This window comes from Apus apus, chromosome 5 (assembly GCF_020740795.1).
Source record: "Apus apus isolate bApuApu2 chromosome 5, bApuApu2.pri.cur, whole genome shotgun sequence".
In the NCBI taxonomy this organism is placed as follows: Eukaryota; Metazoa; Chordata; class Aves; order Apodiformes; family Apodidae; genus Apus; species Apus apus.
In genome coordinates, this window is record NC_067286.1 from 62,320,437 (window position 1) to 62,342,463 (window position 22,027).

General features: G+C 43.6%; 1 protein-coding gene across 6 annotated transcripts in view; it reads right to left on the reverse strand.

The window, feature by feature from the left end:
- FBXO34 (F-box protein 34) overlaps positions 1-22,027 on the reverse strand; it is a 42,378-nt gene that overhangs the window by 19,102 nt on the left and 1,249 nt on the right. For 4 of the 6 annotated variants that reach the window (XM_051620677.1, XM_051620678.1, XM_051620679.1 and 1 more), the window contains exon 2: positions 9,251-9,330. The gene's annotated coding sequence lies outside the window, so the exon portion shown is untranslated. Of the gene's footprint in view, positions 1-9,250; positions 9,331-17,988; positions 18,013-21,984; positions 22,020-22,027 lie in introns of those variants that run through there. The other 2 variants (XM_051620680.1, XM_051620681.1) reach the window with 2 other exon arrangements.

Sequence of the window (22,027 nt, forward strand, 5' to 3'; positions counted from 1 at the left end):
CCCTGTATTTTAATATGGAAAAAAACATATCATCACAAGTGTTTCCCTTGTTCAACTATTCCTGAAAGGTTTCAGCTGCCTTGCACAATTTGGGTAGGGATATAATCTGTTGACCAACCAGGCAGAAGTTAAGAACTGGCTCATTAGATTTGTTCTGCTTGATCCAAGAGGGAAACAAAACCAGTAAGTCCCTTCCCTGCCAATGCTGCCACAGTGCTGGTGACAAACACACCCAGACCACACATTACTCCACTTTCTAGAAAGCTACCACCTCCTTTGGCACTCCTTGTCACCACAGAACCTATGGTGTGCCCCAAATGACAAACAGGGGGTAAACACCCCTGAGCTGCAGCTGCTGCCTCCTCGGGTGACAGGGTGAGGGTGAAGATACTCCCTGTAACACCACATGATCCACATCTGAATTATTCAGCGTATAAAACTACGTTTGTTTTGCCATGCAGATTCTGAATTAATGAAAGCTCAGCTGAAAGGCTACTTTCTTGGGGCAAGAGGAAGGAGAAAGCTTCCAGAAGCTTTCTTATTATAGAAGCAATAGAGCTGGTTCCAAAAATAGTAGAGAAGCAGTCCCAGAGCTCTGAAGACATTGTGCCCTCGTTTTGTAAGGCTGAGCTCTCACTGGATTGCTCCTGTACATGCAAAGAAATTACTGCAAGATGCAGAACTGACGTTAAAGGGCAGGTTTAGGACAAACACCAGAGACAGAAATCCAGACACCCTACACGAAAGAGATCAGCTTGAATGCCAATAGAGAGCCAACCTGTCCCACATTCAAAGCCAGTTAAAACCAGCGAGAAGAACCCCATCTTTTTCAAGAACACAATGTTAGTTTTCTGAAGAAGATCCTGATTATTATTACAGCACTGACGTGGCAGATTATCAACAGTAATTTCATCATCCTTGTTTTGCCTGTGGATGTTAGGGCTCCTGGAGAGGTCCATTTGACTCATTCTGGCAAACATCTGGTAGACTCAGTTTTAATAAACTGACCATCCCATGGCCTGTCTGACAGTAATTACACACTAGTTAGCCCATAATACTTTGTTAGTGACCCAGGAGCACAGCTTAATGACATAATTCTTCCAGTTTCTTCTGCCTGTTTTGTAGCAGCTCTTACAATACTGAAAATAAACCCACTGCAAGACTCCTCTGATTACAAGTGCATCTTTTAATCTGTTTTCCAGCACAGGACTGGCCATTTTAGAGGCATCTACTGACAAAGTGAAATGTCAGCAAGAAACCAAAAAGCTCATACTTCACACTACACAGGCAAGAAGTCCCCTGGCACCACAGCACACAATGCACAGTAATAACTGCTTCTGTACATCTCTCCATGGGGCATTAAATGGCTTCTGAAGTAGAAGAAAAAACACACATTTCACTTCTAAATCTCCAGTAAATAAATAAATACAGTTCCTTCTTTAGAACTTGGCTAATAAGCCAAGGTGACCCAACGTTAAACACTAAATTTAATCAGCTTTGAAACAATTTCACTGAATAAAATATGGTTTTAACTGGTTTGGACCAGCAGTTCTCCTTTCACACAGACTGCCCCATATACCCTGACCACAGGACCAGCCCTGAACAGTTTAGCACAAGTTGGGGTCATTAATTTTTCTTTACTTCTGTGGTATTTTACCCTTTAACCAAAATGATATGACGTGCATTTCTGGCCTATAACACTGTGGATACCCACCCAATAAAACCCAGGCACCAAAAAAACCCACCAAGTCTCAAAGAAGAAAGACCTAATTCTATCCATATGGATTCATTCTGCCAATCCATTGCTGAGTTAAGAGGTTCCACCATTCACCATACACCTCTACAGCACCTCAATTTTTCCTAGAGGTCTCCAAAACCAAATCCAACAACCAGAAGCCTTGCTCAGCAACATGAACACTACGATAAATAAAATACTACTCAAAAACTATGTTTTAGAAGTAACTGTACCATTAGTTGCAAGTATTTCTGTCATTCAAAATGCCCAAAATCATATACTCCTGAATCCACCCCGTTTTCACAATTTTTTGCACCTATGTCCTATGATTTATCATTTATCCTTCCAAATTTTTGTTTAAACTAGGACACTGATGATGCCCCAACCTCATGCTTTCATAGAAAACTATCTGTAATCTTGCAAGAACAATATAAAAAATGCTGAACTCTGAAATTTCAAATGTGTATGTCAGCAGTTTACAAAAAATTCTGCTCTGCAAACTTAAGGAAACAGTTAATACTAAGTATGCCCAGGTTCAGGACAGGTGTCATGTAAAAGGAAGCTCAAACTATTTTTCACAGAACATCCAGTACTGCATCCAGTTCTGGGGTCCCCAACACAGGAAGGACATGGAGCTGTTGGAGAGAGTCCAGACGAGGCCACAAAAATGATCTGAGGGCTGGAGCAGCTCTGCTCTGGAGACAGGCTGGGAGAGTTGGGGTGTTCAGCCTGGAGAAGAGAAAGCTCCAGGGAGACCTGAGAGCACCTTCCAGCACCTGAAGGGGCTGCAGGAAAGCTGGAGAAGGACTTGGGACAAGGGCAGGGAGGGATGGGATGAGGAGGAAGGGATTCAAACTGGAAGGGAGGAGGATCTAGACATGAGGAAGAAATTCTTTGCTGTGAGGGTGGTGAGACCCTGGCCCAGGTTGCCCAGAGAAGCTGTGGCTGCCCCATCCCTGGCAGTGTTTGAAGGGCAGGTTGGATGGAGCTTGGAGCAACCTGGGCTGGTGGGAGGTGTCCCTGCCCATGCAGGGGGGTTGGAACTGGATGATCTTTAAAGTCCCTTCCAACCCAAACTATTTGGTGATTTCATCAAAGTGCACCATTACATCTGATGAGGACAGAAACTTCTAACACAACAGATTTGTTAAGCATATCTTAAAACAACCCACTCACTCACAAACAAGACACTCTGCCACCCACACCCTCACAACAAGCTTTGGATTCATGGGACTTTCAAGTGGTATCTTACAAAACAAAACAAAAAGCCCCCGAAGTACAGGCTACAGTCTAAGACAAATATATTTATTTATTTATATACATATATATATAAAAATCACTGATTAGTGTCCATTTCTAATATGGCCCCAGAGAGGAGGTCACAGCTGCCCTGGGCACTTTCCATCTGGCTTCACCATGACCCATTAGCCAAGCAACTGGCACCACTACAGAACCATAGTTAAGAAAAGGCAAAAGACACCAGACAGAGGAGGGGGGGGGAAACCCACCAAGGTCAGAAGATTGAGAAGATGCTTCATGGCAGGGCAGGTATTTTCCAGCAGCGAAAGGACAGAGGGAAGTCATCTGGTTTATGTTCATCTTCTTATTTCTCACTACCTACATCCATTTTAGCTGGTGGTAAGTTTTTTTTCCTGTTTTGTCAACACCAGTAACTAGTAATCTCCCTGACTTTATCTCAACCCTTAAGCTCTCTAAGCCTGTTCCTCTCCGTGCCACTGAGGGGGAGTGCAGCCAGGTGGGTGTTTGGCTGTTGGCCAAGGCTAACTCACCACACAACTTTTCATGAAATATGAAGAAATTAAAGCCATTCTGACTCTGCTGCTAAATGCTGGTCCTGTTTAACTGCCACACCACACACAAGAATTGTACCTTTTCGGTTAGGCTGCACATTAAAGAATTATATAATGGTTTGGGTTGAAAGGGACCTTACAGATCACCTAGGTTCTACTCCCCTGCATGGGCAGAGACACCTGCCACTAGATCAGGTTGCTCAAGGCCCCTTCTTCATTAGAAGATGGATGTGTCAGTTCTGGGCACATTTGCTCAGTCCGGGCAGGATGAGGCCCCTTCATTTAAAACCAGCAGCATATTTTTTGCCTACCATTGTGCAACCTTCACTCCAGCAGCTCCAGGCCTGTGGAACGAAGTCACACACATGCATAGCAAGGAAGGAGGACAGCAGAATGTCCAAGCTGGCAAAATGAAGAAGAAATCCATATGAGTGACAGAAGGAATAACACAGCACTGCTGATGAGACTCAAAGAACAAGAGGGAATGGCTTCAAGCTGCAACAGACTGGACATTAGGAAAAGTTTTTTCACAGGAAGAGTGGTTAGACACTGGAATAAGCTGCCCAGGGAGGTGGTTGAGTCACCACCCCTGGATGTATTTAAGGATTGTTTGGATGTGGTGCTGGTGGATGTGGTTTAGGGGATCACTTCGTAGAGTAGGGATGATGGTTGGACTCGGTGATCACAAGGGTCTTTTCCAACCTGAATAGTTCTATGATTCTATGATTCTAAGAGGACCCCTCCATCATACAAAACTAGGCACCTGCAGCACCACACAGCAGAGCTCATCCAAACACACACAGCTCAGCAGGAGCAGAGGCAAAACTGCATCGGTGAGTGGAGCTGGGGCTACCCAGACACAGGTGAAGGATCCAGGAAACACCATCTGGACGTGGAGAATGTCTCTCATCACTAAAGAGCTTTGCAGCTTCCTGCAGAACCTGCTCAGAGAGACCCAAAAGGGCTCTGAACACTGAGCATGTGTGACCAGTGACAAGATGCAGCTGAAGTGCAGACAGAAGGCAGGCAGCAGTACACACTAAAGACTTTCCCAGCCAAAGTATCTCCTTGGTTTTACACAAAATTCTTGAAAGAACATACACAGAATGTCTTCTGCTGAACTAACTCAGCTACAGACAAACTCAGGTTTTTGGCAAGTGAACTGCAGTACAGACCAACATGAAACACACTTTTTGCATGTCTGTTTCAAAAGACTGATTAAAATCTACACTGGATTTGAAACCTGCCAATTCTGTCCACCTGTAATATTTTTTTGGCTACATTTTTCAAACTTTTTTTATTTTCCCCATTGATAACTCAGAGTTACATGAAGTAAAAGATAAGTTCTATATTTTCAGAGCTATGTAGCTAATACGCCTGGCAACTAACACAATTAGGTTTTCAGAAATTCCCAGTATAGCACTGATTCTGCCATCATACATTCTTCAGAGAAAAGAGGAAGGCCCAAAAATATAATCTAAGTTTCAGTAAAGGGAAAATACTGAATGCTCAAGTGCCTTGCTAGTTCAGAGAACTTTTGCTGCAAATCTTTCACTTTTCACGTGTCACCTTCAAAATCTGGTAGCACAAGCTACAACAGAACACCAGAAATCATTCTGGTGCCACCATTTCCAGGTTAATGTCCACTTTAGAAGTATGAACTCTCCAAAAGTTCCTCTGAAAACACTACACTCGGGTTTGTTTTACACTACTTTTAGACTTATTAATGCAAAACCAGCTTTATAAGCAAGACAGACAAGCAAAAATATTGCTCTCTCAGCGTTCTCTGCTGCTGCCCCCTCTAGTACAATCAATATTCTCTTCTCAGTGTTTCCTCCTCTTGGACAAAACAGAGAAAATATGAATCAGCAGGAAACTAAGCAGAAAATAAGATAGCCACAATTGTGTTTTAAAAGGGATGGTTTTAAGTGGAACAGATATTTAGCTGGGGATTAGTTACTCTACTGTGAAAACACTCAGCATGTTTGTACCCCCCCCAGCAGAGCAGCTGGTGTGAGCACACTGTAGAGCAGACCACCACACCCTTGCAGACCAACCATGCCAGCTCCAGAGCTCCTACTCACCACGCTGACTTTCGTCAACAAATTGCTACCAAATCCCTCTCCCAAAAGCCAGCTGAAGTTCGATATCTTGGAAACTAACTTACCAAAGCAATTACCAAACCCCATCAGCTTCATCTCTCACCATTTACCATCTCTTACTGATTCGCTGTGAGCAGGAAATAATTTCAAATGGCTCCCTGAAGAAGTTTCAAGCCTTAGGTTTTTTTCCATTCTGAGCCATCTCTGCACTATTTCATAGCTCTGATAATTGTACCACTGACTAACCTCCAACTGGGAATAGCTGTTTTTATCATCACTATTAAAAACAGTCCCTCACACACTGTTAGGAATCTGGAAACTCATTGTAGCTGCATCCCACCCTTCAGCCTCTCAAAACACTACAGAGCAATGAAACTATGTGCTGAAACCAGAGGATCCCTGTGCTGAACAACTCCTGTAATTTCTGGGTAATTACAACTGCTTCCTAAGGGGAGGTAGCCATGGGTGTTTGGGTATTGATTTTAGAGGGGCAAGTGGCATGAGAGCTTAGAAATTCAAGTGAACTTACAGTTTTCCAAACTGGACTGGGAAAGTTTAATTGTATTTAGAAATGCAGCAGTGACGTGCATGTTAAAAAGCCTCACAACTCCACAGGAATTTGTAGGTTTTGTGTTATGTTGGTTGGGGTTTTTTTTGTTGTTTTTTTTAAAGTAAAAAGCATCCATCTGCAGTTTTCTGTTCCTAAATTTTACACCTTAGCCACAAGAGTGACTGACAGCTCTCAGAGAAGTAGCAAGATGCAAAAAAATAACAGTTGAAAGAAGAGTGGATTTAAAAAACAGCTTTTAATTATCTGAAGGTACAGTTGCCAAGTAGAGGCTCTGCATCCCATACAGATGGGAAAATTCCCCCAGGTTTATTTCACAGTCAATTACAGTGGATTAACCTATTAGCAAGAGCAAAAATTGTTGTTTGGGGTTTTTTTTGATGCAAGTTTCAACAACTTGAAAAATCATTGCCACTGGTACTTTGATACACAGGATCAGCAATCTGGTTTATGCCACTTCTAGTCATCACGGTCCAAAACTACGCTCTACAAACAGCTTCTTCCTCTTTTTTTAATGCATCTTCTGTTATTATTTCCTTCTCAGGGAATGGCATCCCTCTTGGCTTCCTGCTCTGAGTATCATTTTAACCATCCATTATGGTAATTAGCTCTTCTTATTGTTGTTAAAGAGAAGCAACAAACAGCTCCAATCTCTTTTACCCTTGCGCAAACTCTCAAGTACTTAGATTATTCACTTCTGCCTCTGAGAGATGTCACCACACAATGTGTTTGTCAAACAGAAAAGCATCAGGGCACCCAAGAGCAGCTTTCCAAGATCCCTGTGCTAAATACTGGGTGTGCCTACATTTGTTTGGTATCAAGTTCCTTCTGCTGGCTCCGCACTACACGGATAGTTGAGTTTTTTCCCCCACCTCCAAAAACATCTGTTCTTTCCTTAAGTTGTTCAGACTTACATCTCCTTTACCATACCACAAAGCCTCTCTTTTCAGCAAGGCTGCCTTCTTGATAGTCCATCACCATTATCTTCTTGTGAATCACCGCATCTTCCAGCCCTTCCAGCTCCAGGCCGGGCAACCTAATTCAAGCCTCCTGATTTAGAGAAGGTTTTTTCAGCTCCTTCCTTGCCTCCTTTTTAACACTCTACAGCTTCCTGTCCTGGGAGGCAACCAAATTGCTGGAAGAAATCCTCAATCTCTGTGACACTGACATTTAAAACAATTACATTACCCCAACCTTGCACTGTGTAACAGCACTTTCATTCCACAACATGCAGAGATGAGCACAAATTACTTCAGCATGAAGGAGTCTGAGTTGGGTTTTTCTGAAACCCACAGCGTTTCAAGTTAACATTCAGACTTGGCACCATGAAGTTAACATTCAGACACACAGCACGGTGTCACCCCTCCAAACCCCACTGTTCCACCTAAGGGCACTTGTTTTTTTCTTTATTTTAAGGGTGCATCAGCTGCTAACTGCAAGTGGGAATGCTTCACTGAGCACACACACTTGGTAAACTGCTCACAGCATGCAAGTAAAACACTGCATTGTGCAAAAGTCATTCAGTCTCCCCATGCGTTGATACGAGCAATGGAACAGCGTCCAGGAAAGAGAAACTTGGAACAACATGCAAATATTTCAGTCCCTTATTCCCAATATCCACATCCTACACTCAATCCCACATCCCAGTCATGCTGAGGGGTGACCATGTCGAGGATCTGCTGTACATAATGGGTGGGAAAACGACCATTATCTGTCTTGCCCCAGTACTGCACCCTTTTATTTGTAGTTATTACTGCAAACTGCTTTTTTTTCCAGACAATGGTTGTGTTATTATAGGTACCTTCATGCCATGCCAAAGCACATACACACAGCAATTCAGAACAATCAGCCTTGTTTTCATGGGAGCAAAGGTTGCAGCCAAATGAAATGGGTGGAGATCACATTAAACAATCTTGGAATCTGCTAATAGGATATAGGAAAATGTGACCATAATGCAGATGCAGAGTTCCCCTTTCACCTTCCAATGTTATGGATAAAATAAAAGCTTTGGAAAACCAATTACACTGTTTGAACAACATTAAGCAAGTCAAAGTGTTCTCAGCATGCTCATAAGACCACTGAGAAGTTCTTTAAAATTCAGACAAGTGCCCTTTCAAAGCTGTGAAACCAGAGAGCAAGACTCCCTTCCCCAGAGAACCACCTGTTTAAAAGATACAGGATACCTGCAAGAAGTCTGCTTATCTACAGTAAGGAGAAGCTCATCACAACAACTGGTTCTGTCTTAAGAGACATGTCCAGCCCCTCCTCTAAGAGGGGAATTTTCATTCTGAAGCACCTTGCTGGGTCAGCTGTAACCTGCATTGCCCTTGTTTGCTTTTGAGATGTGCATTAGTCAGCTTTCTCCTTCACAAATCTGATTGTGCCTCTGCATGATCATACACTGAAGTCATGTCCTTGAGTCTGTGACATCAGTCTGTTGCCATGGCAATGTACAGGGCAGTCCAAAATTCAGTATTATGGCATCACTGCAGGATCAGACAGCAGAGCAAGCCAACGCCCCAGAGCTGGTTTTTGCAGCACAAACAGCTAAGACATTTCCATCTGAATGTTAAAGTGTAACTGCACCATATCATGATATTTTTCATAAATATGACTAGAAGCCTCTCATCAGGAAAGATGATCCATAAGGTCATTAAACTGATGACAAACAGGCAAGCCATCATGCATCACTAAAAAGAAGGGCAAAACGTTTCCGAGGACGGCCACCAAGTATGAAGAAAGCTTAGCTCAGCTCTCTGAATAGAAACCACCATCTGTTCCTAAGGCAACACCAGATCTGCCTAAAGACATCCTTCACAGAGAAACAGGGATGGCTCCTTGGCACCCCAGATTAAGTGCTGGGTTGCACACAGTTTTGGAAAGCAGAGACCAGAGTGTCATGGCACTGTCACCCTTTTGGAAAGGAACAGAATGACATAAGACACTGCTCTTCATCTGTGAGCTTTGAAGCAAAGATCAGCACATCATTAACCCAGCCTATAACAAAGCCACGTAAGTTAAAAAAGGGTGGTACCTTCAAAGAGTTCTTATTCCATGTAGAGTAAGACATTACAGTCCTGTAGGCTCCTTGCACAACTCACGAGAACGGCATTTCTGAAGAGCAAAAGGGAAGGAAACAGGAAGTTAGTTACATGTTAACGGTGTTACAACTACCGACCAGCTCTTAAAACCCAAAAGATCCGGTTTGCCCAGTGCAAAGGGCATGTGGGAGCAACTGCGGTTGCACTGCTGACGTGTGAAGCACCACCAATTCAAGGTCTTCAGTGCCAGCAGAGTACACCTCGAAAAGAGTCCAGCAAGTACAGCTGAAGGCAGCTGCTCCACCACAAGACCCCTTTCTTTACCTGCTCCTCCACTCACGCCAAGTAGCCGTGTTTAGGGTCTGGGTGGGGGGTTTCCCAGTCACTGCTCTAACTCCCAGATCCTCCAGAGCCTGGAGTGCCACAGCTTCCCCGTGAGCCCAGCCACTCCCAGTGCACTCCAGCAGGTTCAGTTCATCTCCTTCTGCTTTCTCTTACTAATCCACGGGTCTCCTCCAACTCCTCAACACTTCCTTCAGCAAAGCCGACCTCCATCCTTCCTACCACCTCAGACACACCCACCATTTCTTAGCAGTGCCACGAACAAGCTGCAGGCGCAAGGAGGGACACTTGATGTTCTCTCTACACAGATGTAACCCTCACCCTCTCCTAACCCCTCCACCCAGCTCCCTGGCTATAATTACCCCATGCCTTGTTATCTAATACCCAACACAAGCCTCAGGGCTGGGAACCATTGTTTATTTGTCTCTGCAATGCCACACCCCCCGGTGGTGTTGTATAAATAAATTCCACAACCTGTTTGAGCCTGAGTCTGAGCTTGATTCAGCCCTGAATCGCACCAGTTTCTAAATGACTGGTGCAAACACCTTCACTTTTCCCTGTCTGTGGAGCAACACCAGCTTATGCAACCAGCCACCCCAGGCAGCTCCAGAGCCAAACATCACGACATGGCTAATTGCTCTCCTGGACCACAACTGCAGAGAAAACAAGAATTAAATCCCTCTGCTTTTAAATACAAATTGCAAGTTATAAAGGTGTCCTGGTTTGAGCCAGGATGAAGCCAATTTTCCAGGACAAAAGGGGAGAAGAGACAGGCAAGAGGCTCTCATCACGAGAACACCTAAATGACAAGGTTCACATGCCAATGTCACCTCTCAATCACCAAAACATCCAGGCTTTGCCCCCATCTCAGCTTTTAAAGGCCCAGCAGATCTCCCAGCTGCAAGTCTGGAGTATCACAGGGGCTGAGATTCTGGAGGAGACTTTAAGCTAAATGGATTTCAGAGCAAAATTAAGCCAGCAGACTTCATCTCCATGGAGCTCCTGCAACACAACATAGGCTGAACAAGTTACTCAGGGCAGAGGTCTCTCTTATTAACTACCTAGCAAATTCAGATTAAAGTCGGATGGCTTTTTCCACTCCCTTTGCATAAAGATCAGATGCTATCCAGCCCTGAGGAATCAATTCAGGAAAACTTGCTCACAGCTACCTAACACCACACACAACCTACAGGATTGTGGCCCTTCAGGTACTCGTTAAACTCATGTCCCAGAAAAAGTCTCCAGTACTGGGTAATTTCCCTTCAATTCATTTTCTACAGTCAAGGATTGTAACTAAGTATTGGATATTGAAGCACAGGAGTCGAGTAGCCAAGCACACCCATCCCAGTTCATGAACACACCAATGCAAAGACCTGTGGACAGCCATTATCCACCCTCCCACTCACACATGCCAATTCAAGCAACCATACATTGCTTCAGAGGGATGATCAAACCCCCAAGTCAAACACAAGAGAGAGAGGAAGGATGTACAGAGGGTGTATTTCAACTATCAAGAGGCTGGGGAAGAACCCAAGGCTGGCTGGCTACAGTGGAAGCTCAGTGAACAGACTTCAACAGCAGAAGCAGGACACGGGGAACACACTTCACCATCCCAAATGGCCAGAGGAGTTTTGCCAACTTGCTCAGACACAAGGGTAATTCCAAAACACTAAGCACAGCACTGGGAAGGCAATCAGATCATTCTGAGATGCAGGATCAGCTTTTTTACCAGATAAAGTTATTGCAGCCTATCCTTTAGCTTCTTTTCCCTACCAAGGCAAGGTCCCCACACCTCTTTTGGAAAGGTAGCATAGCACCCACGCTCCCACACCAGGCTCCTGTGCCCCACAACCTTCTCCCAAGGAAACTGTGACATAGAGCACACTGAGTCGACTTCTGAAGCAGGTTGGGGGTCAGGCAGCCCAGCTGCCACATAACACTCCACGTTTGAACCTAGCTTTTAGTAAGGCAATACCCAATTTAGCCTGCCAGCCTCCTGCCCCTGCAGTATCAGTGACTACAAATGGATGCAGGAGCCTGATCAGCTACAGATTTTAACAGGAAAAAAAAGTCTTTTCCCCTTACACAAATAAATAAATATCTCCTTCAAAAGAGGTGATGCAGTCCACTTCATTAAAAGAATCCAGGTGGATCCACTCCAGTGCACAATGCACCAGACAGTTTGCAAAGCACATTTGGGTCTTTCCCTCCAAAAGCCACTCTATAAATGTAAGGCCCAACTAAGGGGCCTCACACCATCACTTCACCTTAAGTCACTCCAAGAGCTTAATACTGCAGTTGGATCCACACTGAGTTGGAGTCGCTCTACATGATCAGCCAGGTCAAACACAACCAAGCCCAAACTTAAAAAAAATATTTAAAATAATTTAAAATGTGAATTACATTATTTTTGCCAGGATGTTTTACCTGTCCACAAGTACGTCTTAGTGGTCTACCATTCTCCCATCCCTCTGACTTGAGTGGCCAAGCTTCCAGCAAAAAGCAGCCAGTGCCAAGAGCATCTGCCTGGAGTCCAGGCTGAGCCTGCAAGAACAACCCTCCTTTGGAGCAGCAACAGTTGAGGTCAATTTAATGCAAAAACAAACTGCTTTTCCATTTGAGTCAAAAGTGGGGACAAAGAATTGTATGTGGCTCAGGCTGCACAGTCAGCTGTCTTTTTAGGAACAGATCAGATTTAACAGTTCTGTGGCAGTCCAGAAAAGGTCAGCCTGACAAGAGTTTAAGTTTTGCCCAGTACTACGCGGTGCAAAACCCAGGCACTCCTCTGTGGTGCCTTCACAGCCTTAATTTGGTACCTCAAAACCAGCATCTTTCAGAACCATCAGTCCCAAGAAGGTATTTTTATCAGGATTGAACCTGATGCACAAACGCACTTTTATTCTCTTTCAAAGAAAGAGAAAAGCCCTCTCTGAAGCTCTGCCCTATAATTCTCTTTCACATCATGTGAGCTGTATCTAAGGCCATGTCTGGGGAACTGAAACAACTCAATTCTGCCCCCAAACTCTTCCACCTGACCACTCTCACTGCAGGAATTGACATCCTGAAGCAGGAGGCTTGTCAGCTGAGGCCTGACTTGACTATTCAGGCCCTAATGTACACAGAGAAACTAATTAACATGTATTGCTATGGAAAGGAAATATCATCTAAATGCTCACTGGTTTATATCTAAACCATTTGAGACATCTAATGGCAAAGCTAAACACATCATCACCTGGCAAAGCACTTGAAAAACCTTCAGCTGAAGCTGCCAGGTAAGACAACGCAGCATTTTGGGGTATTCTTGGTAACTACACTGGGGACACACCTCTAACATGCACAAGGCCCAGAAAAGCACCATGACAGCTGCATAAAAACCCCTTTGTCCTGGCTAACATTCACATAACAAAATTACAGTTTCACTCCAGGGAAAAAGGAAAAAGCACTTAAGTTTTGTTTAGATTGAAGTGCTGCAAGCCACGCCACTTATCTGCTATCAGAGCAGATTGCAAGGCTGCTCCAATGATTATCCAGTAATGAAGTAACTGGAATAAGAAGGTATGCAATTAGTCCCATCTCCTCCTCCTTTAAAAAGAAAAAAAAAAAAACAATAGCACAGACATTATCACCTCTAGCTCTGCTACCCTCATCATTTCAAAATACCTACAAAGCAAAGTAGGGCTTTTGCTTACAAGCTGCTGAGAAGCCTGGCTGAGCCCTGACTGGCAGCAAAGGTAGAAATCCTCAGCAGCTCCCCAGAAGAAAGTTACTGGTTTACTTAATGGGATGTTTTCTCAGGTACCCACACATGCATATATTAAGCTTAACACATCTGCATTTAGCTATTCCAATAAAAGCACACCACTTCTCAGAGGAAAAAAGCACTGCTGTTCCTACTAGCTCTAAGTTAAAGCATCTTTCACTAATCCTCTTGGGCATGACCACTGAGAAGTGAATATATCACATTCAGGACGTAGGTCTGTCTAGCTTTACTGAGTCCAGCCTGAAAACCCTTTTTGGCTCAATTTTGGCTCATTTTACCCAAACAATTTGCACCCTACCTTCCCCTAAAAAGAGTTATGTTTTATGTTTGTAAAGAGGATACACAGCTTCTTCCATACCTGCAACTAATATATGGAAAGGCAGAAAGGCCCCAAACACCCCAAAGCCAAATGGCAACTCACAGTAGATCCTTTCTTCCAAACTGCAATTCTGCTAAAATGTAAGTTCACATTTATACATGCTCAAAACTTCATCCATCCCTCCCCTCCACCCCAGTGATACCAGTTGGTCTAATTAAAGACAAGCCTTTGCTTCACATACACCCCAATAAAGTTTCTCTGTCTGTGATCACAGACTTCCACGTTGACCTTTTTTTTTTATTTTTAATCTCTAGGCTTCTTCAAATGGAAAGCAGCCCAGCAGACTCCTTGGTCCAGAACTGTTTGTTCTGCCTGAACAGACACTGATGAAAAACAATTTCTTGTTGGTGTGCTGTGACCCAAGGAACACAAAAGAATTTACAAAAAAAACCCCACAAACACCACCTTACAGCCAGTATTAACACAACTGGCAAGATTAATGAATTTGCTCCATCACAGATGCAATGATTTTACACTCAGATCAAGTTCCTTGATTTTTTTACTGAGTTAAATTCTTCCAATCCTCTTAAAAGTGTCATCCCAAAGACAAACGGGCCATCCCTGCAGGACTCAGGTGCCTCTACTTCCTTGGATTCAGTCAGGCCAGGGATGAAGTTGCATTAACTTTACCAAATTCATACACAACCCTTTTCTATCTGGCTACATCTACTGATCCAAAAAAGAATAAAAAAAAGGGGGGAACCTCTTTTAGGGAGAGAAGAGTATGCAGAATGCTGAAAGCCATTTGCTACAAAGGTATGTAAATTACTACTACTTATCCTACAATTTGCCCCAAAGCCTGCAGCTGACACATCAAGAGACACCATTTTAACAACCCTATAAGCTGTCAAAGCCTAACAAAGCAATCATTAGGAAAACTGGTTTAGTCCAACGTCGGTGACAAGCCATGCACCATCTTGAGGGGAGCATGACTCAAAGGGCTCTGAGCTCCTGCTGGCAGCACAGGCTGTGAAGCTGCATTAAAAGAGAATTCCCAGGAACCTGTACCAAAGCCATGTCTCCAACTGCTTCTGCTGCAAGACCAACTCAAAGCAAGTCGTTACACATTTCCATATGACTACAGCTGCAGTCCTACTGCACCTGAAACAAATCCATAATCATTCTAAGAGAAACACTGGGGTTTTTTCTTCATGCCATGGAAGATGGATTCACTGCTACCAGGAATCCTCCCACAGCCTGAATTTCAGAAGTGGTAACAGATTTACTTAGATTTCAGACGCATAAGCAAGCGCTCTACATCACTTCACTCGTGTTTGCCAAGATCAAGTTGTCTCCTTAAAAGAGTGACAGTGGAGTGCCACCATGCTTCAGAAAATTAATTAAACTAAGGGGGGAAAAAAAAGTGAGAAACCAACAGTCTGCCCCTCACTGCAGGGCAAGCTCTGGTGCCCTGATGGTTACATCAAGGTCCAGTAACCCATTTCCAGGGGACAGGCCTTTGTTAAAGGTGGTTTTTTTAGAATTCACTCACGAACTCCCTGACATTTGTCCCACCTTACATGCCCTGACTGTTCAGAAGCAGATTGCCTGGGGGGCAAACACCCTCCTCTTCCCAGAACAGGCCATGTGCTGGCAGTCAGGAAGGCAACTGAATGAGAAACTCGCAGCCAACCTGATGGCAGCACAACACCAAAGCAAGAGCAACTGAACAGCAGAGGGGAAGGGGCAGCTCTGTGGACGTGTTCACGGGGAGCTTCTCTCAGCCTCAGGAGTCAGGACAGGAGGAAGCATAAAAGATTTGAAAACAAACACATTAAGACCACAGTCCCCACTCCAGAGCAGAAGCTTCACGATGGAAAGGATTTTTAAGCTTTGCAATAAAGATGTATGTGAGACAAAGTGCAGAACAAAGACCCCAGTGAAGAGTTTTATAAATGAAAATGGAACCAGGTTGCCTCTGGAAGCACATGAGGCAGAGAACACCAACTCCAGTTCAACACCAGCTACTCTAAGCCAACACACAGCAAGTCCTTTTTGAACCCAGTGTCCAAACTCTCTTTTAAAACATAGCCTCCAGTATGACATTGCAAAAAGCTAAACCACAGACACAAGCCACGAGTTAAGTCTTTGAAGTTTAGATACAACAGAAAATTATTTCACCTACCTAGATGCTGAAGGATAGCTGCTGCCTTTGATGCTACAAGAAATTTTGGTCTTAAACTGCCCAAGGAATTCAAATTGCTTGCTGGGCTGCAGAGAGGCAACACCCAAGCCTACACATACACACCAACATAATTATGCCTGGTCTAGACTTGGCGGGGGGGGGAGGAAGAAATAATCTTTTCAGCAGTGTTAGCACGCAAAGAAAATAACAGCATGTACAAAGAAATCTCTAGAGTGACTTATTAGCAAGATTTTATGCTTGGCTTTCTGCCAATTAGAGAGGAATTAAGGAGCCTAGCAATATAACCCTGTCCATCCCAAAGAAGAAACTGGATTCTTAAAAGTCATCAATGGAATAAGGGAGGAGCGAAGAGGGACCGAGACCTGGGACTGCAATTGCACACAGCAAAATAGGAAGCTTCTTACAGGACTGAGTCAGCAGGCAGGGTAAGACCATAACACAAAAAGAAGAGCTCAAATTTTAAAATTAATCCAAAATAAGTCAGTAAACAACAGATTTCCAATAAAGCAGACGGTCTTTTTTACTCTAAAATTCCCCCTACTGTCAACCAGCAAAATCAGTAAAAGGATGAGGTCACAAGAACAAAAGCAAACCAAGTGGAAAAGGCGTTGCTAGACACCTTGAGAAGCTGAAAATGTGTCAAAACCCAGCCTTTTAGTAGGAGAGAACATTTAGTAGCTATCTGCAGTGATGATTTTCTATCCCAGCCCTTTGGAGCTCAAGAATTCACATCATAAGACCAGCTTTTAGCAGAATGAGGACCAGACTTGACATGCCCCAGTTTCCCCAAGGTTACTTTTTGAAAACCATCTACACCTAAAATATTTCAAGTGCTCTTCTCACACTGCTTCACCTAGTTTCTAATTTTACTGGTTTTACTGTTTAAGCATTTGGTTTATGATAATTTAATTTCAACACTTTTATTCCAATGACAGAATGAATTTTCTGTTAGATTGCAGATTGAAAGTCACCGGAAATGGCAGCAAGCTGCTGTTATATATAAGTAAAGTCATTGCAAGAAGAAAAAAAAAAAATATGTTACTGAAGGTTACTAAATTAAAGCTGGTAAAACATCAGAAACACAGAAAGAGCTAGAAGTAGCTAAGGAGTTGCTAGGGATGCTTAAAGTTAACAAAATTCTAAATTAAATGGCTGCCGCTTAGGTTTGCCAAAAAATTATGCAAATTTCCAAAGTTCATACATAGGAATTAGCACAGCAAAAAGCAAGTCTCAAATAAGTGATGAAGTTAGCCTTGCTCTTATTTTTCCAGCAGATGGAATTAGCTGCGTGTGAAGTTATTTTTTTTGCAAGCAGAGATTAACCATATTATCCTAAATATCAATTCTGCAAGTACAGCATACTGGAGACGTGCACACATGGTACCAGGAATATGCAAAAAGCCATCTGAATCCCACTTTTCCATCATTCTGATCAGGACACTGGGGGAGGGTTTCAGTATTTAAAGCTTCATTTTTCAAACTGATTGCAATTTAGTTGAAGCAAGTTCTCTGAAAGTACATTAGCGTTAATAGCCCAAACAGGTTTTGCCAAAGAAAAATGTCTGCCTTGACTAGAAATACATCCTCTTGATGTGCTAATTGACAGATCACAAAAAAGTCACCCAAACTGCAAGTTGAAACAACGTGCATAAACTGGAAGTCTCCAGTTCTTGCCCATTGCTTCTCCAAAACCCAATTTACAGGCATACCCATCGTATATTGTCTATCATGCACTGTAAGGCAGAAATCCAGCTTTTTCTTCACTATTTTGTCACTCATTTCATGCTGAAAAAGATCCAGCCTTCCCTAAGCCCTGTTATTCTCTAGCTACCTGCAGCAGTGCACCCAGCAATGGCTGAACCTCACCTGTGCCCTTGACCAAAATACTTCCCCTGTGTTCCACATTCTGAATTTAGTTGCTCTAAACACGCAAGCCAAGAGCTGCCCCAGTACAGCAAGTTGCTCTCAAAAACACTGAAAGACCCAGTAACTTTTCTCTGTTGTTTGCCTGCCTTAACCTTGGCATTTACATCATGCTTACATACAGCAGCACAATCCATGAACTAGGGGCTTACACTGACATACATCTTTACGGAGTACTCACCTAGGAGCCTCCAGTCTCCTTTGAGCATCAGCAAAGTCTTGAGAAAGCACAGGCAGGTCAACCAAAACCACAGCTACTGCACTCAATATGAAAAGAGGACAGGCTTCTTCTTGTCCTCTGCATGCACCAGCTTCCAAAGAAGAAAGGTGAAAACAAGCTACAACTCCTGCTAGAGGAACATCGCTTTGTAGCTCCAGGTAGCCCAGAAAAGGTTTCCAGAACTTGTGTGTGTGTGCTACAATAAGAAGCCAAAACCTACCTAATTAAAGGAACATTGGGAGGGGAAAGTAAAGCTTAACTCTAATTTAGAAGTCAAGTAAGCAGCCCACTGGATTGAATACTATTAACCACAACTGTGCAAATTAAAAGTAGATGCACTGGAAGCAGTAGAAACCCTGCCCGAAACAAAATGAGAATTCTCATACAAAAATACTTCTGTGGCCAAATGAAATACTGAGCTCGAGTAAGAAAGCAAGCACTTACACCTATCATGCTCTTCCCCCCACCCTTTCTCAACCAGGGAGTCTCATTTATCTAAAAGCAATCAAAAGAAAACACTTTGATTTTTAAAGTGAGAAAAGCTGTAAAAAAAATGAAAGCCCTGTCTGGCATGAACAAATAGTATCTGAGAAATCCAAAGGAGATGCTCCAAGTTAGGGGAAGGATGAAAACAGTTCTGAATAATCTACTTTGCATAGCCCAGTTCCTGCCAAAACAGTTCTGTAAATCCCAGGGTAGTTCAGATAATTTCCATTCTTAGAAGAGAAAAAAAAGCTACACTGAACATTAGCAACATTAATTGTGTGATATGACCTGAATGATGCAACAACAAGTAGTTAAGTGAACCACAACATCTGCTGAATTTTTAATCACTAGTTACTTTGCTGCAAGGCAGAAGAACATTGCATAGGAGCTTCCAAGCACTGTAGAGAATGGCACATTAGGACAGCAAGATTTAACTGGCAGAAATTCAGCCTCTGTACTACCTAAATACTATTAGTTTGTGATGAACTGCAGACACAGCACAGATTTTTTTATTAATCCACATGGAAAACAACACTACTTTCTGCACCCCAAGATCCCAGTCAGCCATTTCTTAATGATATGTTTTAAAAAGCTGACAACTTCTTAACAGCCATCTATGCACCCTTCTGTAGTATATTTTTCATTCTCAAAACAGTATCAAGGAGTCATGTGGATGCCCAGCAGCAACTCACTATCAGATGTAGTTGAACCTCTGATGTGTAGGAGGGTGATCTGTGTAAACACTCTTATTCCCTCCCTACTGCAAGGGGAGGTGCAATTGCAACATGTTCAGGCACACCTGAGCTATTTTTAATCTACCTGTCCCTGAGATCCATTGCAGTGACACTGCAGACACCTCAGTTTTAACACAAAGTGGCTCTCCAAGCAAGTACCACGGATGGGAGTTGCACAAGCCACCATGCCAATGCCCCTCCTGCTATGATTTCTCTGCTTTCAACACCCAAAATAGCCAGATTAAAACTAACCCTCCAGCCTACAGTGGTAAATACATCCCCAGTTATGCTCCAGGCATAAGATTGCAACAGCAGGATTAGCAAGTGATACAGCAGATATTTCGATGCCACAACAAGACTAAAGAGAAAAGTTATTTGGGGAATAAAAACAAATTCCACAAATGCAAATCCCAAATACAAACCCCACGACTACAGCCAGAATCTGCCCTATGGGCAATTACCCCTATTCATATTTTAGGGGTGGAAAAAAAAAAAGGACATTAAAAAAAGGACAACACTCATACATAAAAAAAGTCTGTCACACTGATTTGAATAGCATCTAATTGTAATAACCTAACAGAATCCAAACAGCTTAGAAAACAAAACCAGTAAAATATGGTACAAATAAAAACTGAGCAGCCACACATACCAAAGCAACATTCCTGTGCCCTCTTTACTGCAGAGCTTCCAAAACTGGAAAGCTGGCCTCCAACCAGCAACTTTCACTAAACCAAGATCCCCTTCAAAGGCTTAAATGTATGGATAGGAACATCTAGCAATACATCCAATGACCAAATAATCCACAAGAACCCAAAAAAGCAGCAGACAGGGACAAGACAGATGCATGCTTCCAAAGCTACATTATCTTTAATCACAGGCTTAGGACCATTCATGTGCTTTCCTTACAGACTCAACTACCAGGTGCAAGAAAAGCTGTTATCTTCTCTGAAACCATGCACTAAACCTGCAACAGGAACAGTGAAATATGCCGTATCTGCTGGTAATAAAGCAACTGGTGTTTGATGATGACACTGAGTTATTGTGCTGTTGGCTGTAGGGCAGCGACAAGTGAAAATAACACGTTATGGTGAACGTGCTGACACCCGGAACCTCAGGAACAGTTAGCACCTAGGCAGAACTGTGCATCTGTTACACAAGATTTGACTTCACAGCCACCAGAAATCGACCTTGGCACCTCTGTACCCCAAAACCATAACCCTTCCTGGCACAGGCATCACAGGCCAGTCCCTCTGAACACATGCTCCTGCAGCAAGCTGCTATGCAAGCCAGCGGAGAGCTCACCAACCCCGTGGCACACGTCCACAGCACGCTACAAGCTGAGCTTCCAGTCCTAAGGGATACAGAGAGATGTTTGAAACGACTGTAAGAAAATCAGTTGCAGCTCAGAGCCTGACAAGTCACTCACGCTTCTTCACGATCTTTACCTAATTGGAGGAAAGATGTTTTTAAAGAGCATTTAGTGCAAGTGAAATGCACACGGCTTCCTCCTCAACCTCTGATCGTTCTCTAATTAAGCAGGAAAGAGACGACTTAGTCACACAGAGTGTGCAGGATGATTTTAAGACACTGGTATTAAATCAAATCCCACAACTTTTCACACCTATTAAAGCCGAACATTGTCATTAGAAGGGGAGATTTTGATGAGCACCATGCAATTAACAGACACTGCCATTGTTAGCAGGCTGCTCGTGATGAAGCCCAGAACTCCCTGACATTCCATTTCTTTCCCTCAAAGGCTACAGCCAATTTATGGTTTTAGCATGTAAGGGGAGATTTGGGCATGTTACCTTCAAAACCAGTCAATAAGGCTCTTTCACTCAGGCCTGGGAAAGCAACACCAGGCGCTCCCTTCCCCCTCCCCTCAGGACCCAAAAACGCTGCATTCAAAACACTCCCCATCCCCTGCAGCAAGGATTAGCCATTTATTAAAGAGCCATCAAAACACTGTAAAAGGCTTCCAGTTAAGGTTTCAAGGGTAAAAAAAAAAAAATAATAATAGTAAACATGCAACTCTGGTGCAACTGGAGCTGCACTAGGACTTGTGGGCACTGAAGAACAACTAGCTCAGTCGTAAGCAGGATGTCATTTGTCTGGATGATGCTGATCAAATGGTTCAAAAGAAGAGAACTAGCTTATTTGCCCTTTTTTAAGCAGTCATTTTGCTGCCTCCACGTTAAGCAGGAACAACGTGAACCACCTACAGGCACCTACCTACAGGTTTAGGCTTCGCACTTCCAACCCAACCGCTGACCTCCGCGCTGCTTATTTTTTGACTCTTCTCTAGGGGTGACAAGACAATTAAAACGGCCAATTATGTAAAACCTTTCATCCAAATCACACGAAGCTCGACGCAACCGCCCATGATGACTCGGTTCCAAAGCCAGCCTGGGTATCTCGAGCTACCAAAAGTGGATACCGGGGGACAGGGCATCGCCAAGAGAGGGCAGGGTTCACCACCCGAGGGTCTGCACAGCTTCCCAGGAGGGTTTCACAGCCCATCACCAACCCTGGAGCTGAGCTTTGCAGCCCCATCCAAGCCGGTTCTCTACAAGCAGAGCAGAGAGACACGCGCTGCAGGTCGGCGTCGTAGGCAGCCCCTAAAGGACAAGCGTCAGCCCCGCTTCTCCAGCTGACAGACGGAGATTTTCCCAACTGGAAGCCACACGGCGCAAGGCAAACACCTCAGTTTACTGAAGAAATTAAAAGCTGCACTTACTGTTCCCAGCAAGGCCTCGGAGGAAGTAATTTCCAGAAGAAAT